Here is a 14,406-nt window from a genome sequence, read left to right as displayed (position 1 = left end):
GTAGGAAGGTGACCGAAACACTCTCATGGTCCGAGGAACTAAAACACATGCTAACACTAAAAACATGGTGAGACATATTGTGCTAAGAGATCATCTCTTGTCTTCTCTTAAATAAGAAAAGACAAGCCTTTACTTATGAGTTGTCTATCCTCCACCTCAACATTTATCCTATGTGACACTTCTAAGATAACACCATTGTACATTCCCTAAATCACCTACCTATTTAAGCAGTGCAATCATGAGACGAATCCCTAATTTCTAGGGATCCTCCTCCGGACGCCATCTCTGATTCCTCTCAGGATCACCAGGAAAACAACCAACACACCCCCTGCCTTCCTCGATCCAGTGCGCCACCCCCAAGCCGCTTCGCCCCCAGCGTCATCCCGCTCGTTCCAGTCTCCTCCAACCCCCGCTTTGTCTCGCCGGAGCAAGCTGGGCTCCTCCTCTGCTTCTTCCCTGAGGGGCCCGGACCAACTCCTGGCTCCTCGACCTCCTGAGTTCTACTGCCTTCGTTGCCTCCAGGCGCCTCCCGCAGCCGAGTTCCCACTCGATCCACTCGTCCACGAGATCGATCAACCACGCCCGAGGCCTCCTCGACACTTCCCGTGTCAACCGTCGCCTCTAGAGCCTCCTCGCACCGTGATCTGGAGCTCCTGTTCGGCGCCTTAAGCGCCCGAACAGGTAGCTGGCGCCCACGCGCCCCACCACATGGGTCGGCCCAGCAAACCTGCAGAAAAAGCAAAACCCCAAGGAAAAAAACATTTACATTTAGTTTAATCGAGGGAAAAGGGATTCGAACTACGAACTTCTACGTACATCCCGACACGCGATAACCACTAGGACACGCTCACCATGCCAATTACTAATGGAAACACACCTCATTTGACCATTCATTCAGTACAAAAATTAAAAGAATAAAAGAATTTAAAAGAATACATAACTTTGAAAAAGCATTCGCAAAAATCATGAATTGAAAGAAATCAAAGAATTTCAAAAGGTTCGTACCAATTGAAAAAACGCAAAAATGAATTTTTTTATGAATTTTCAAAAAAGTTCATCAAATTTGGAAAAGGTTCATCAAAATGACGAAAAAGTTCATCAAAATTACGAAAAAGTTCACCAAATTTAAAAATAGTTCATCTATTTTGAAAATAGTTCATCTATTTTGAAAATAGTTCATCAAATTTGAAAAAAATCATTGATTCTGAAAAAAGTTCATCAGTCCTGAAAAAAGTTCATTCATTTTGAAAAAAAAGTTCATCGATTTGGGAAAAAAATCATCGGTTTTGAAAAAAGTTCATCGGTTTTGAAAAAAGTTCATCGATTTGGAAAATAAGATCATCATTTAAAAAAACTCACGAATTTCAGAAAGAATTTCACTCATTTAGAGCAAATAAATAGTATATAACGAACAAAAGCGTTCCAAGAAAAAGAGAAAGAAAAACAATCCAATGAAACCTTTCTAGGAAAAGAAAAACGAAAAAAGTAAAGTAATAAACACAAAAGTGAGGTGGATGAGTTGGTTAGCGTAGCTGAATAATAGCTTGGAGGTATCGGTTCAAATCGTGTCCACGCATATAACTTTTTTGTGATTTAAAGAGAAAACAGGAAAAGAAAGAACATGGGCCGAGACCACTTAACGCTGCTGTAGGCGCCGGTTTGGAGAAACAATAATAACCGGCGCCTGCACCGCCAAATAGGGATTGCCACTGCGACCGGCCTCCCAGCACGCGACCCGCTGCCGGACTCTCGCCCGCAGCCCAGCACCGAACGACCCAAGGCCTCTTGGTGAGCGAAACCCGGATCCAGCGCTCACTAGTCCGGCCTAGTTCCAATAGATTTGGCCCGTTACTAATTTTTCTGCTATCAGCGAATTTAGGAATTTCCAGGAGATTACCAGTTTTCCAGGAAAACCCTCAAACATCATGCATGTAATAACTTCATAACCATGCATCGGATTAAAATAATTTATATATGTAAAATGCTTAGAATTTCATGTAGTTTCATAATTTACAACTTTCATCTATGGTAAAATGTTTAAAATTGATGTTTGCATTTATTTGCATAAATGACATGTTAAAATGATTTATTTCATAACTAATTAACCATAGATTCGAATCGAATAAACTTTATATGTACATGTTCTAGAAAAATGTGTAGGTTAACATGGTGCACTTTATTTTCTGTTTAACAACATTAAAATTGTGTTCTAGGCAGAACAATAGAAAATTCGAAATATGCATATGGGGATTTTCCGGAATTGTTGTTTGGTGTTTCCGACCTCATTTAAACTTACCTAAATAGTTAGTTTGCTTATGGTTCATCTCTTGCTATGTTAATCAACATTTAATATTGATGGTAGCATACACGAGAGTGAACTAAATATTTGAATGTGGGGTTTCGTCGATATGCAACTCGTTCCATATTGAGCTCCACTTAATATTGAAGTATTGTTTGTTGCACTTTGTCATGCCATGCCTCATTAAACCGGACATGCATCATACTTGGTTGCGCATCGTGCCATGTTTATGCTTGTTGGTTTACCATCTTGTTTTCTTCTTTCCGGTTGTGCTTCTTCTCAATAGTTCCGGTTACATTGCGAGTGTGAGGATTCGTTCGACTATGCCCGTTCGTCTTCTTCATGGATTCGGTCTTCTTCCTAGCGGGATTTTGGGAAAGATGGCCATTACCTTGGATATCACTACTATCTTTGATTTGCTAGTTGTCACGATGGTATCGCAATGTCGCGCTACCTACCACTTGTTTATGAGAGAATTCCTTATTTAACACTATTTTAAATTTTGTTTCCTTATTTAACACTCAAAAACTTTTTCTTCCTTATCTAACAACGAGTTAAAATTTTATGCCCTTTATGACACTTTCATCCATTTTGAGCCTAAATGACACCTAAAAAGACTCATTTGCCCCTCATGTGATATATGTGTGTGTGAGGTGTAGTAGTATACACACAACATCAATGGGGCAGTAGCGCACACGCACGCATCGGCAGGAGCACGCACACAGCAGCACACTGCACATACGCATGCGCGCACACAACAGCGCACACGCACGCAGCACAAACACGCACACACATACATGGCTATGTGTATTCTGTACATGCAGCATAGACGTGTGGGTATTCAGAATTGTATGCATACAACATACATCTGCTAGAGCCATAAGCCACGTACGGAGTACATGCTACTGCCGTGTATGGCCTTCGATGCATGCATGTAATTGTACAAAGGCAATGATAGACCATCTAATATATGCATCCACTATATAATGTATCTAGACATACATATATTCTCCTTTGGAGATCCTGCACTAAAAGAAAACTCAGATATTTAAAATAGATTATGTGAGCTCCATAAGAAAATCCAACAATTAATAGTATAATAATTATTAATAAAAATGATAAAGAAATCATTGAACAGCATGTGCACCCAAACATACCACTTGAGGGGCAAAATGGTCTTTTCAAGTGTCATTTAGGCTAAAAATGGACATAAGTGTTATAAAAGGCATAAAATTTAGACTCGTTGCTATATAGGAAAGAAACTATTTGTCGATGTCAAATAGGGCATAAAATTTAGACATAGTGTTAAATAAGGAATTCTCTCCTTGTTTATCAAGCCTCCCAAATTGTCATGATAAGACTCTAACCTTTTCCATCATCCCAGCAAACCGTTGTTTGGCTATTAGTTTGCCCAGCCCCTCTTATAGCGTTGCTAGTTGCAGGTGCAGTGCAGGTTGTTCCATGTTGGGACATGGATATCATGGGATATGCAAATATCTCTTATTTAATTAATGCATCTATATACTTGGTAAAGGGTGGAAGGCTTGGCCTTCTGCTTGGTGTCTTGTTACACTCTTGCTGCCTTAGTTTCCATCATACCGGTGTTATGTTCCTTGATTTTGCATTCCTATCATGGTCAGGGTTTATGGGCCCCCCTTGACAGTTCGCTTTGAATAAAACTCTTCCAGCAAGGCCCAACTTTGGTTTTACCATTTGCCTAATAATAATTAAAACTTGCATAGGGACCGGCTAGCACCCGAGGATAATTAATCAACAACCCGGGCCAGTGCTCCCCATGAGTGTTGGTCCAAAATGGGCAGACTACGGGTCCACCACGGGGCAACTCGAGGATTGGTTTTACTCGTAGGCTTTCCCATCTGATCGTGGCCTGAGACGAGATACGTGCGGCTCCTATTAGGGTGTCGGCACGTCGGGAGGTCTTGCTAGTTTTGTTTTACCATTGTCGAAATGTCTTGTGCACCGGGATTCCAAGGATACTTCGAGCTGACTCGAGGTTAATCGGGTTTTTCTTGAGGTTGAGGTATTTCCACCGCAGCTTGTGTAGGCTTGTGATGGGCCAGGTTGGAACACCCCTGCAGGGTTAAATCTTACGCGAAGCCGAGCCTGCAGTTATGTGGTAGATTGCAAATTTATAACCTTCGGTTGTAGAGAGCTTGACACCAGATCCGAAGTAAAAGACACCAACCGTGTGCTTAACCGTGACCGTCTCTTTTCGAGTGAGTTTGAGAAGAGAACATGGTGTGGTTATGTTTGACTCGTAAGTAGTTCAGGATCACTCATTGATCATTACTAGTTTGCGACTGTTATGCGTAGTTACTCTTCTTACTCATGTACTTGTAAGTTAGCCAGCATACAATGCTTAGTGCTGCTGCAACCTCACCACCTATCCATTCCATACCCATTAAGCTTTTCTAGCCTTGATACCCGTGGTAATGGGATTGCCGAGTCCTCATGACTCACAGATTACTACAACAACAGTTGCAGGTACATGTAAAGCGATGATCCAATGTGAGAGCGATGCTTGCTTGTTTTGGAGCTCTTTTGCTTCTTCTTCTTAGTCAATCAGGGGATAGGTTCCTAGTCGGGAGCTTGGGATTAGCAGGGTGGATGAAGTTGTTCTTTTTCGTTTGTTTTCATCCGTAGTCGGATCCTGCTCTTCTGTATCATGATTGCTATGTATTGATGTATTGTTGTATTCGTGTTGTAGCTTATGGCGAGTGTAAGCCTTTATCTTGTATTCTCATCTATTCAATACATGGTATGTTGTAATGATATCCACCTTGCTATGCACTCGAAATGAATTCATCATGTGATTGGAATATAATCGCATCTTAGGCGCTACACATGCTTAGTAGTACTTAGCTTCGAGGGCTAATAAATTTTGGCAATAAGTATGCGAGTTCTATATGACTAATGTGAGTCCAGGAATTATACGCATTCTTACCTTTTCACAATTTCCTGGCCTCTTCGGTACAATGCATTGCCCTTTATCACCTCAAGATGTGGTACAAACTTCGCGGGTGCATCCAAACCCCGTGATATGATATGCTCTATTACACATAAACCTCATTATATCTGCCTCAAAATAGACACCATACCTACCTATTATGGCATTTCCACAACCATTCTGAGATATATTGTCATGCAACTTCCATCATCATCATATACATGACTTGAGCATTCATTGTCATATTGCTTTGCATGATCGTAAGATAGCTAGCATGATATTTTCATGGCTTGTCCATTTTTTGATATTGTGGCGACCCGACCCGAATGGATCAAGTCTACTGTGCTCGGGTGTCATCCCTGGATCAGTAATGCTGACACCACACAGTACATCGAAGGATTTATAGCAGAGTGGCAATCACACACTTATTACATTGTTGTCTCAAAGAGAACTTATTACAATAAATATGGCTTAAGGCCATCTAGTGTTGATAACAGCGAAAGACTTGGAAGATAAATGGGTCCATCAACTCCAACGGCATCACTGAGTATAGAACCACGACCTAAAAGCATCTTACTCGTCGTCTGAAAAGTCTGCAACATGAGAAGTTGTAGCCCGAAAACGGGTCAACACATGGAATATGCTGGCAAAGTAACACATAGAGAGTAATGGAATGAAACAGCTATACTATATGCATATATGGCTGGTGGAAAGCTCTATGGTTACTGTTTTTGCGTAAAGCCAGTTTTTCCCTACTGCAAAGGAATAAATTTATTTAACTATCAAGGTGGTTGTGAAACATTGAGAATGGTTGACAGCATTCTCAATCCCAATTAAGTGAACAATTAAAACCCAACAACATTAATTAGAAGTAACATGTTGAGATTCACATGATATTCAAGTACTAGATACTCAAGTTGTCCATAACCGGGGACACGGCTAATCATGATTAGTTTGTACACTCTGCAGAGGTTTGCGCACTTTTCCCCACAAGACTCGATCACCTCCATTGGATTTCTCGCACTACACGGTGTTTGAGAAACGGATGACCGAGACATAGCCTTTCAGAAGCGCTAGCACCTTACGATCGGGTAGACCGGTACACCTACATCCCCTACATCTGCTAGTCTACCACTATAAGAGTTCGCACAACTTAGTCAACTATGCCAGAGCCCATTATGGCTTGTGGCTGCACACGGAAGTTTCTAGCATGAAAGATCTTATGATCCCTTTGAGTGTGGGTGGCGGTCCAAAATAAAACAGGCTAGTCCTGATAGACATCAGGTGCCTCAATCCACCCAGATGTGTGTTTAAGTTGCCACCTTAGATAAACCATTAAAATTATCAACTCACATCTGTCATGGATATCACTCACCCAATCCACGTCTACTAGCATAGCATGGCATAATAAGCAAACGTAGAAGTAACTCCCAAAGGTTTTTTAATAATACAGGTGATAGGTACTACCTCATCTACTTGCCATCCCACAATTTAATTAGATCCTAATCATGCAATGTGAGAGGATTGATCTAATGCAATAAAACATGGGTTGTAGAAAAGGTATGATCAAAGTGTTACTTGCCTTGCTGATGATTCTCGAGACCTAGGGATTCGAAGTAACAGGCGGCGCAATCCGGGTGATCTATCGCAGACAAACAACAAGCATACAGTAAGTACTCATCTAATGCACAGGTAAAACTCGAAAAAGAGAACGAACCAGAAAGTTCAACTTAAGAACTCCGGTTGCAAAGAAAGAACGAACCAAACAAAGAAACGAAAAACAAATGGCAGAAGAAAACAACTCGGTTCTAGCAAGTTAAATCTAGGTCAAATTTTACCGGGGCAAAAACTTGTTTAACTTGATTGATCAGAACGGCGGTTTCGAAATGAAACTCCAGGCGCTTGAATCACCGGATTCCGATAAACGAGCGAGAAGAAAGACTAGAACGAAGATCGGATCTGAGATCGCGATCGCGGAATAAATCTGACGAAAAGAAAAGAGACGAAGGGTTAAACGAACGGGCGTCGTTAACCGGGGAATAATCGGTGATCACATTCTTTGAGACGAACGGTCCGAAAGAAGGACGAAAACCGATCTAGGGTTTTCGGAGAAAAAGAAAACCGGAACGAAAAACCGATCTAGAAAACCGGAACGGTTTAGAAAAGAACCGGAAAGAAAATGAATCGGTAGGGAAGAAAAGAATGGGAAGAAAACGGAACGATTTTTTTTTGAGAAAAAACGAACCGAGGAAGAAAAAGAGAGGCGCGGCTACCTCGACGAGGTCTCGGCGAACGGGGCTCCGGCGGCATGGGCGACGGGCGGCGGCGGCGTGGGTGAGGGGCGCGGTGGAGGGCTTGGGGTTTGGTTTGATGATTTGGAGGGGGGGTGTGGGTGTATTTATATAGGTGAGGGGGGGTTTACTTGGGGTAGGGGACAAGAAATAGAGTAGGAATAGGAAAGAAAAAGAGGAAACCGAGTAGGACTAAAGTCCTACTAGGAATCAAAAAGGGGCGGTGGCGGCTCCTGCCTCTGGCGCCTGGCGCGCGTGATGGCCTGGCGCGGCCGGCTGCCTGCGCTGGGGAGGCGGTGGCTGGCCTGGGCCTTGGCCCGGCTGGCCTACGGGAGTTCCTTTTTTTTAAACGGTTACGCGTAGAAAAACAAAAACAAAACTAACTAAACGAACTCCGAAAAACCCAAGGTAAATTTTCTCCGACTCCTAAAAATGAGTCGAACAAAATGAACTTTACTCCGGGCCTAAAATGCAATTTTCGAAAATGCGCATTTTTCCCTATCCAAATAAAAGCAAACAAACTCTGGCAAACAAAATTTGATCTATTTATTAAATCCTCATTTTCCTCAATTTTGGGAAAGTCATATTATTCCCTCTCTTATATTTTTGATATCGGAAAATAATTGAAGATGAAATAAATAAACCAAATGATCCTCTTTTCAAAATTTGAGAAAACTCAAATATGAAAATAACGAAATCTCCAACTCTCTCCGAGGGTCCTTGAGTTGCGTGAAATTTCTAGGATCAACCAAACTGCAAGAAAATATGATATGCATGATGATCTAGTGTATAACATTCCAAATTGAAAATTTGGGATGTTACAGATATCCTTGCTACGCTAGATCATTGCACATCCTGGTACACTATCCGAGGCATTCATATGGAGTCATATTGTTCAAAGTATCGATTTGTAATATTGAGTCGTAAGTAAATAGAAGTGTGATGATTGAGGGAGTCCTGGATTAGGGGGTGTTCGGATAGCCGAACTATACCTTCAGCCGGACTCCTGGACTATGAAGATATAAGATTGAAGACTCCGTCCCATGTCCGGAAGGGACTTTCCTTGGCGTGGAAGGCAAGCTTGGCAATGCGGATGATCAGATCTCCTACCATTGTAACCGACTTTATATAACCCTAACCATCTCCGGTGTCTATATAAACCGGAGGGTTTTAGTCCGTAGGACAACATACACATCAACAATCATACCATAGGCTAGCTTCTAGGGTTTAGCCTCTCTGATCTCGTGGTAGATCAACTCTTGTAATACCCATATCATCAATATTAATCAAGCAGGACGTAGGGTTTTACCTCCATCGAGAGGGCCCGAACCTGGGTAAAACTTTGTGTCCCCTGCCTCCTGTTACCATCCGGCCTAGACGCACAGTTCGGGACCTCCTACCCGAGATCCACCTGTTTTGACACCGACATTGGTGCTTTCATTGAGAGTTCCTCTGTGTCGTCGCCATCAGGAAGGATGCCTTGCCCCGTCTTTAAAGATGGCACCGTTGCTAAGGGAGCTTTGGCTGTCGGCCAAACCCTCCGGCCAGGTGGTTTTCTTATGACCACCTGTTTGGCTTCTACGCCGACGATGACCTCTCGAGCCATCGAAAACAATCTTTATGTCAACTCAGAACTTACCGAGCAGTTAAATCCAATAGAGCTTTCCTCCATAAACGAGCTCTTGGATCGCTTCGCCGCCCTGGGAGTCACTACGGATTATGACCGGATTGGGCCTAAAACCGATCTGAGAGAGATTAACTCTCCCCAAGCCACCCATCATGTTGCCGTGGTAGAGTGACTGTGCGGCGACCCTTCATCTATCCTAAGGACTCGCTACGTCCGGATTCCCGATCCCTCCAAGCTGGATGTCCGCGGAGCGGAGGATATCACTCAAGACCTCAACCTAGAATCAGGCGATGGACTGGATTCATTGGACGACATCCAGGAATCCAAACTTTCGAGTTCGGAAATTCCTCGGCCTCTGAGCCTCAGAAGGGGTAAGGCTTCAGATTCAATTCTACCCACCACCCGAACATTAGCGATCTATCCCAAATCAGGCAAGAGCCCAAAGAAACAGTACATCATTACTGGGCCAGATTCCTCCTGGTTATGCACAGGATAAAGGGCTGCCGTGAGGAAGACGCAATTTCATCCTTCTGCAATAATTGCACGGACAAGGGAATACTCAACGCCATAAGTCGTCGTGATATTACACGCTTCGTTGACTTAGCGTCCATAGTACGAAAGTACTGTGTGATGGAAAGAGCCCGGAAAACTGAAACAAAATTCTGGGACAATCCGGCCCTTAATGCAAGCCCAGTCCGAAATAAAAGGGTGCATCATCGCCAGACACCTGGGTCAAACACCAAAAGGCAAAAACCCTCTACAGGGCATGGAACCGTACTGGAAGGATGGCTTAATGGACCCTGTAAAATTCATAGTACAGAGGACACCACACCAACTCACAGCCTTAGAGCATGTTGGATACTCCGGCAGGTGGCCAAAATTGGCGAAAACCTCCTAATCCCGGAGGCCACAGAAAGCCACCCCAGAGACACCAATACGGTATTAACAGTCTTCGAGACCTTCACATCAAATAATATGCGAAAAAGGACACTCCGCAGACTTGCCGAAGTCTACCAAGTAGCAACAATAAACCCATGGAGTGACACGGCCGTTACCTTCAACGCCAGTGATGAACCTAAATTCCGAACAGCCCGAGCACCAGCCGCATTGGTCCGCGGTCCAATAGTGGATGACTTTCGTCTCACCAAGGTACTCATGGACGGCGGCAGCGGATTGAACCTCATCTATGAGGAAACTCTCCAAAAAATGGATATAGACGGGAACCGCATCACGCGAAGCAGCACAACCTTTAGAGGAATAATCCCCAGTCGGGAAGCGCGCTGTACAGGAAAAATCACACTAGATGCGGTGTTCGGCACGCCGGACAATTACAGGTCCGAAGAAGTCATGTTCCACGTGGCCCCGTTCAGCAGTGGTTATCACGCTTTGCTAGGGCGGGAAGCATTCACAATCTTCCAAGCAATACCCCATTACAGGTACATGAAGCTCAAGATGCCCGGGCCTAATGGGATCATCACTCTCGCTAGTGATCCGGATGTAGCACTCCACGCCGAAAACAAGACAGCCGCACTGGCCCTCGAGGCACTATCCGAAGCCCTAGCGGCCGAGGAACTGACTGCGCTACGCTCTACCGTGAATAGGGATGACGTGGTACTCGACAAAAGATCCAAGTCCACCTCCTTTAAACCAGCGGACGAAATAGTCAAATTCAAAGTCCATCCAACGGACCCCAACAAAACAGCTTCCATCGGGGCACAGTTAAACCCTGATGTTGACGCTGCATTACGAGAGTTCCTACGAGAGAACTGGGACATTTTCGCCTGCCATCCTTCAGACATGCCAGGAATCCCACGCAGGCTGGCCGAGCACAGCTTAAATAACCAAACAGGATTCAAACCTGTCAAACAGGCTCTTCGGCGTTTTTCCGAACCTAAGAGACAGGCTATGGGAGAGGAGCTAGCAAAGCTATTGGAGGCCGGATTCATCAGAGATATAAAACATCCGGACTGGCTAGCAAACCTGGTGATGGTACCAAAGAAGGACAAATCCTGGCGCCTGTGTGTCGATTTTAAAGACCTCAACAAGGCTTGCCCAAAGTATACCTTCCCTCTCCCCCGCATCGATCAAATTATCGATGCCACCACAGGACACGATTCGTTGTGTTTCCTCGACGCATATTCTGGCTACCATCAAATCAAGATGGCAGAATCAGACCAAGCCGCAACGGCATTTATCACACCATACGGGCCATTCTGCTTTAACACGATGCCCTTCGGGCTCAAAAACGCCGGCGCAACATATCAGCGCATGATTCAGACATGTCTGGCAAGCCAGATCGGTAAAACAGTGGAGGCATACGTAGATGATGTGGTCATCAAAACAAGACATGTTCAATCTCTAGTAGACGACTTGAGGCTCACATTTGATAATCTCCAAACATACGACATCAAGCTCAACCCAGAAAAATGCGTTTTCGGCGTTCCAGCCAGAAAGCTCTTGGGCTTCATTGTATCCAATAGAGGAATTGAAGCAGATCCAGCCAAGATCCGAGCTTTGTCGCAATTGGATATCCCAAAGGACCTAAAACAAATACAAAAGTTAACAGGATGTGTGGCGGCTCTAAGCCGCTTTATCTCCCGCCTGGGAGAAAAGGCCCTTCCCCTTTACCGCCTCCTTCGGCACACCGAACACTTCAAATGGACGGACGCAACCACGGCCGGACTCGACGAAATAAAAGCCATACTGGCAACAAACCCAGTCCTGGCCGCGCCAAACACCGGCGAACCAATGCTATTGAACATCGCAGCAACACATCAGGTTGTAAGCGCAGTGCTCGTCGTCGAACGAGAAGCGGACGGACACAAATTCCCCCTTCAAAGGCCTGTCTATTATGTGTCCACTGTCCTCACTCCCTGCAAATCACGGTACCCGCATTATCAAAAGATTGCGTATGTGGTATTCATGGCATCCCGGAAGCTATGACACTACTTTCAAGAGTGTTCAATAATAGTAGCCTCGGAAGTACCACTTAACAACATTATTAACAACCGTGACGCAATGGGCCGGATTGCGAAATGGGCCATCGAGCTCCTTCCATTCGACACAACTTATAAGCCCTAAAGAGAATGGACGGAGGCTGATTTCATCGCAGAATGGATCATGCATTTCGACGACTCCAAAATGTTGGCCGGACTGGGGGCTGGTGTCGTTTTGACATCCCCCATAGGAGACACAGTTCAATACGTACTACAGATTCTGTACATGGACTCCAACAACGCAGCCGAATATGAGGCCCTTCTACATGGTCTTCGGATGGCAGTATCCATGGGCATCCAACGCCTAGAGGTGCGCGGGGACTCGAACCTCGCAATATCCCAAATAAACGGAGACTTCGATGCCAAGGATCCGAAAATGGCAGCTTACCGCAACGCCATCCTAAAAATGTCAGCTCGGTTCGAGGGGCTTGAATTTCACCATATAGCCCGGGAAAATAATCAGGCGGCAAATGTCCTGGTACGCATCGGTGCAAAACGCGATGTATTCCCCCCAACATCTTCTTGGAAAGGCTTTTTAAGCCATCCGTGGCATGGTAAGGGGAGCCGAACAATAACAGCCCAGACCCAACCGCATCGTCGGACTCCGAACAATCTGACACAATCGGTGGCTCTGCCATTGAAGTAACACCTTCAGCCCATGTAATAATGGCCGTCATTGCATCATGGATGGAACCATTCCTCGCCTACCTTACTAGGAAGGTACTCCTCGAGGACCAGAATGAGGCACGCTGCATAGTGCGGCGATCTAAAGCCTACAGAGTCCACGAGGGGGAGCTTTATAAGAAAAGCACTACCAAAGTCCTTTAAAGGTGCATCTCTGAAGAGGAGGGGCGGAATCTCCTGGCTTAAATCCATGACGGACTCAACGGTCATCATGCTGCAGCCCGATCTCTGGTAAGCAAGGCCTTCCGTACAGGCTTTTATTGGCCGACGGCCCGGGCAGACGCTCAGGACTTAGTCCAGCGATGCACTGGTTGCCAGCTCTTTGCAAACCAAAGCCATATGCCACCCACCGCCCTCCAAACTATCCCCATCACTTGGCCCTTTGCGGTCTGGGGGCTTGACATGGTTGGACCCCTTAAAGGCGGAACCCACAAGCACAAATACCTACTCGTCATGGTGGATAAGTTCACCAAATGGATAGAAGCCAAGCCTGTTAAGACGGCTGAATCCGGGCCTGTGATAGACTTCATATCCGGGGTTGTACACCGTTACGGCGTCCCCCACAGCATCATCACTGATAATGGCACGAACTTTATGGCCGACGAGGTAAAACTCTGGTGCAAAAACTTGGGCATCAAGCTCGATTACGCTTCTGTCTATCACCCACAGACTAACGGCCAGGTCGAACGTGCAAACGGTCTTATCATGAGCGGCATTAAACCCGGATTAGTACGGTCCCTCAAAGAATCTAACACACATTGGGTAGAGGAGCTCGACTCCGTACTCTGGGGGCTGCGGACCACACCGAATCGCACCACCGGATATACACCATTCTTCATGGTGTACGGCGCTGAGGCAGTTTTGCCTTGCGACATAATTCATGACTCACCTCGAGTGCGCATGTACGAAGAAAGAGAAGCCGAGCTCGATCGGCAGGACAGTTTGGACGCATTAGAGGAGGAGCGTGACGTGGCAAAAGCCCGTTCCGCATTTTATCAATAGCAGGCTCGAAGATACCAAAGCAGAGAAGTACGGGCCAAAAATTACAACGTTGGCGAATTAGTTCTACGCCTGCCGGACAAGAAAAAGGACAAACTCAAGCCCAAGTGGGAAGGTCCCTTCATCATCGACCAAGTCCTGACTGGTGGTGCGTACCGCCTGCGAAGTGCATCGGATAACCGACTCGAGCCGAACCCATGGAACGCAGCCCGCCTCCGAAGATTCTATGCCTAGCGCCGGATCCTGTGTTCGTCTCCTTACTCTATCCATTTTTTATATATACCTTCTGTCTTACATTTCTCTCCTTCTCTCTCTCTTTCCCTCTTATTGCCTTTAGAGGCTCACAAAGTGACGCGCTATCCGTGCTCAGCAAACCTGGGGGCTTCTTTCGACAGAAGCTTATTTCTACGGGCTTCACACGCAACACATATGTGAAACTTCCGCATGTACCTTTTATTCACCACTATATGTATCGATATGACTTAAGTTTTGGCCAAGCTGGGTTGCCTGGCTCCTGTGCTTACCCCTACGTTCCCGATTGT

Source organism: Triticum dicoccoides, chromosome 5A, assembly GCF_002162155.2.
Source record: "Triticum dicoccoides isolate Atlit2015 ecotype Zavitan chromosome 5A, WEW_v2.0, whole genome shotgun sequence".
NCBI lineage: Eukaryota > Viridiplantae > Streptophyta > Magnoliopsida > Poales > Poaceae > Triticum > Triticum dicoccoides.
This window is presented reverse-complemented; position numbering follows the sequence as displayed.